The sequence below is a fragment of the Piliocolobus tephrosceles genome, chromosome 12, assembly GCF_002776525.5.
Source record: "Piliocolobus tephrosceles isolate RC106 chromosome 12, ASM277652v3, whole genome shotgun sequence".
Taxonomy (NCBI): Eukaryota; Metazoa; Chordata; class Mammalia; order Primates; family Cercopithecidae; genus Piliocolobus; species Piliocolobus tephrosceles.
Genome location: NC_045445.1, coordinates 78,046,139 through 78,051,195, shown reverse-complemented (window position 1 = coordinate 78,051,195; position 5,057 = coordinate 78,046,139). Strand labels below are relative to the sequence as shown.

Below are 5,057 nucleotides of genomic sequence, written 5' to 3'. Positions count from 1 at the left end.
TTACTCTTTTTGCTCTACATTTCTCTTCTCACTTCATTTCATTCATTTGATCTTCAATCTCTGATACTCTTTCTTCCAGTTGATCGAGTCGGTTACTGAAGCTTGTGCATTTGTCACATAGTTCTCGTGTTATGGTTTTCATCTCTATCAGTTCTTTTAAGGTCTTCTCTGCATTGATTATTGTAGTTATCCATTCATTCATTCTTTTTTCAAGTTTTTTAGTTTCTTTGCACTGGTTACATAGTTCCTCCTTTAGCACTGAGAAGTTTGATCTACTGAAGCCTTCTTCTCTCAACTTGTCAAAGTTATTCTCCATCCATCTTTGTTCTGTTGCTGGCAATGAGCTGCATTCCTTTGGAGGGGGAGATGCGCACTGATTTTTTGAATTTCCAGCTTTTCTGCACTGCTTTTTCACCATCTTTGTGGTTTTATCTGCCTTTGGTCTTTGATAATGGTGACCTACTGATGGGGTTTTGCTCTGGGTGTCCTTTCCGTTTGTTAGTTTTCCTTCCAGCAGTCAGGATCCTCAGCTGCAGGTCTGTTGGAGTCTGCTTGAGGTCCACTCCAGACCCCGTTTGCCTGTGTATCAGCAGCGGAGGCTGCAGAAGATAGAATATTGTTGAACAGCGAGTGTTGCTGTCTGATTCTTGCTCTGGAAGTTTCGTCTCAGGAGTGTACCCAGCTGTGTGAGGTGTGAGGTGTCGGTCTGCATCTAGTGGGGGATATTTCACAGTTAGGCTACTCAGGCGTCAGGAACCCACTTGAGCAGGCAGTCTGTCCCTTCTCAGATGTCAACCTCCATGCTGGGAGATCCACTGCTCTCTTCAAAGCTGTCAGACAGGGACATTTACCTCTGCCGAGGTTTCTGCTGCATTTTGTTTAGCTATGCCCTGTCCCCAGAGGTGGAGTCTACAGAGGTAGGCAGGCCTCCTTGATCTGTGGTGGGTTCCACCCAATTCGAGCTTCCCAGTGGCTTTGTTTAAATACTTAAGCCTCAGCAATGGCGGGTGCCCCTCCCCCAGCCTCGCTGCCACCTTGCAGTTATATCTCAGACTGCTGTGCTAGCAATGAGGGAGGCTCCGTGGGTGTGGGACCCTCCAGGCCAGGTGTGGGATATAATCTCCTGGTGTGCCATTTGCTAAGACCCTTGGTAAAGCACAGTATTAAGATGGGAGTTACCGATTTTCCAGGTGTTGTGTGTCTCACTTTCCTTTGGCTAGGAAAAGGAATTCCCTTCCCCCTTGCACTTCACAGGTGAGGCGATGCCTTGCCCTGCTTCAGCTCTCGCTGCTCGGACTGCACCCATGGACCAGCACCAACTGTCCGACACGCCCCAGTGAGATGAACCCGGTACCTCAGTTGAAAATGCAGAAATCACCTGTCTTCTGTGTTGCTCACACTGGGAGCTGGAGACTGGAGCTGTTCCTGTTCGGCCATCTTGGGTGCACCCCTCACAGTCAATTTTTTCAAACTCATGCTCGCTAGTCTTCTATTTTGAATGAGTAAAGCCCTATGTAACAATTACTAATAATCATATATTTAGTGCCACTTAAGGCTTTAAAAATCATATGCTTTGATATTTTCCAATAGTTACATTTCTTTATTCCTTTCTTAGTCTTCTCAATTTTCTTCTTTATTGACTGCAAATAAGCATTTATACAGATGTCTGTTCACTGGAAGAATCTCGAACTACTAGCTACATTTAAAAATCATGACAAAACCAAACTGAGTAAGTGAAGATATATTTAAGAGGCTGACAATGAAGTAGAGATGGCCAAATCTTTGATAGGACCACATGCTGTTGCTTTCTACTTTTTATTCCCTGAATCACAGTTAAGAATGCACTGACCATCACATTACAGTCATTTTCTACACAACAAAGTGTAAGTATTAGAGAACACTAACAAATACTTCATACTATGGAATGCAAGAAGGAGAATAGCATTCATTCATTGTAAGTAGAATCTTGCTGGGCAAAGAATATAAGGAGAACAGAAATTTCATGAGACACAGTGATAAGGTGATTGCTAAAATATGCATAATAAGACGTAAGAATAATTCAATAACAACTTTAAAATATCTGTTAACTAGTGTTTGTAAACCAGAGTAATCTCAAAGAAAAACACACCTAAAAGTTCTCACAGAATTCTGTGAAGATTTTTTGCAGGGGAGGAATTCGGTGTGAAGGGGGCAATGCATTTACAATGAAATTTGACTTCTACGTGAGCAAGACATCCTTAATGTGCTTTTTTTTTTTTTTTTTTTTTTTTTTTTCCGAGACCGAGTCTTGCTCTGTTACCCAGGCTGGAGTGCAGTGGCATGGTCTCGGCTCACTGCAAGCTCCACCTCCTGGGTTCATGCCATTCTCCTGCCTCAGCTTCCCAAGTAGCTGGGACTACAGTGCCCACCACCACGCCCGACTAATATTTTGTATTTTTAGTAGAGACAGGGTTTCACTGTGTTAGCCAGGATGGTCTTGATCTCCTGACCTCATGATCTGCCTGGCTCAGCCTCCCAAAGTGCTAGGATTACAGGCATGAGCCACCGCGCCTGGCCCTTAATGTATTTTTTTAAAAGTTATTTAAAAGGAACTCCCATTTATAACATTTTCCCACTAAAAATCCAAAGTTAAGTCATTTTACTCATGTCAAGCATGCCACTCCTCAGCAATATTTTTGGTCACCTACACTCACAATTTATAAAAAGAAATTTAGTTTATTGCCTCAAGGAAATAAAGTATATCCATATTTTCCAAATTGTTGTAAAAAGAAATCATTATAGAAAAAGTGTTAAGGGCTAGACGTGGTGGCTCACGCCTGTAATCTCAACACTTTGGGAGGCCGAGGCAGGCAGATCACGAGGTCAGGAGATCGAGACCATCCTGGCTAACACGAGGAAAACCCATCTCTACTAAAAATACAGAAACAAAATTAGCTGGGTGTGATGGCAGGCGCCTGTAGTCCCAGCTACTCTGGCGGCTGAGGTGGGAGAATGGCATGAACCTGGGAGGCAGAGCTTGCAGTGAGCCGAGATTGCGCCACTGCACTCTAGCCTGGGCAACAGAGCGAGACTCTGTCTCAAAAAAAAAAAAAAATTATTAAATTCTAGTGACTTCCTAAATCAGATCTATTCAGTTTGCCTTATCTAACCCAGGTTAACCTACTGCCAACTTCCCACCTGCAAACACAGGCACAGGTATGGTCTTCTGGAGTCCCTAGTGGACATGTGATAGCTAGTGACAAAAGTTGCATGAGAAAACAGAAGTTTAATACTTAAAATAACCAAGTGAACAAAACAAACCCTTCAGAACAGAAAGTAAAGCCTCTAGAAGAGGCACTGCCAAATTTTAGCAATGTCTATGTATTTTAACCCTTGGATGCTCAAAATCCAATGTTAAGTATAAATATCAGTTTGGGGAAAAGTTATATCTAGTCTTTAACCACACAAGTTTTCTTTGGTTCACCTTAAAAAAAGAATATTTTATTCAATTTAACATATAAGCAAACATATGTTCATTTATTTTCCTTTTGTTTCTACTCTCCTGCACTCTCTCACTTACTTGTTTCAATAGACAAGAAATGCACCATATCCCCCCACCTGGATGGGTGTTTTTGCAGAAGAACAAGCATATAGACTAAAATCCTCTGTTTGGAAACCAGCCCAATTCAAGGAGAGTTCTGATGCACTGCGGTGAATTTTTGGCAATGAGAGGGTCAGCAGCTCAATAGAGGTGAGAATTTGGGGAAAAAGTGGTCTCTCATCTCTTTTCTTTTTGAGGCACTCTACCATTAATCTGTTCATGGCTTTTGGACAGTTACTCTGTACCTTACTGAGATCTGGAGATAGGTATCCTCATCCCACCATAAAAATTATCTGGTCCCTGTTGTTGATGTTTGAATAAGGTAATTGTCCAGTCATCAGTTCATATGGAACAATCCCAAATGCATATACATGTGACTGAAAGCTGTATGAATTTTTATCTCGCATTCTGATGACTTCTGGTGCCATCCACAAAAAGGATCCAGACAACTGCTCAAACTGATGGGACCCACTTCATCGAGATTTCACTGTGGCTAGACCAAAATCACCCATTTTCACTGTGAGGTATTCAGGAAAAAATATATTATTACTCTTGAGGTTTCTATGGATGATTGACTTGGCATGTAAGTAATCCACGCCCTGTGCAGTCTGTCGTGCAATATTCGTAAGTTTGATCATCTCAAATTTGGTCTCAATGATACGGAGATGGTAATACAAGCTGGAGCCTTCACACCACTGGGTAACAATAGCCAGTTGTGGCTTTGTTGAATAGCCCATGAAGAGTAGGATACTCACATGTTATGTTTTCCTGAGCACCCTTCCTTCATTTTTGAAGGCTTGTAACTGCTGAGGTGTAGGTGCTGTCACATTCAACATTTTCACTGCCACATCACCATGCCACTTTCCCTTGTAGACTGTTCCAAATGATCTAGATCCAATTCTTTGTCCCACTGTAATCTGCCCAACAGGAATCTCCCAATCATTGTTCCAGTCCTGTCTACCAAGCATTTTCATTTGACTCTTGTCTTCTGAGGATGAAGATGACTTCCTTTCTCACTGAAGTCCTGGAGATTTCTGTAAGGCTTTCACGTTAGTGAGTGACCCAGGCGGGGGGTGTGGCAGACAAACCTCCATCACCACGAAATGCTTGGTCTCTAATCAAGTCATCAATATCGACAGGTTCTACTGTGCTTATATGCATATTGGGAGCTGATGAGGACTGGTTTTGCCCAAATTGATTTCGATGATCATCTGCTGGTAGGAAGGGCTGTGGAAGTGGAATGGATTTTATTTTATTTTTTTAATTTTTATTATACTTTAAGTCCTAGGGTACATGTGCATAACATGCAGGTTTGTTACATATGTATACATGTGCCATGTTGGTGTGCTGCGCGCATCAACTCGTCAGCACCCACCAATTCATCATTTATATCAGGTATAACTCCCCAATGCAATCCCTCCCCTCTCCCCCCTCCCCATGATAGGCCCCAGTGTGTGATGTTCCCCTTCCCGAGTCC

The 5,057-nt window shown here is 42.5% G+C and overlaps 1 pseudogene; it reads right to left on the bottom strand.

Annotated features, from left to right (window-relative positions):
* Positions 1-3,123: 3,123 nt before the first annotated feature.
* Positions 3,124-4,828, bottom strand: LOC111536202 (annotated as a pseudogene).
* Between the last annotated feature and the right edge of the window lie 229 nt (positions 4,829-5,057).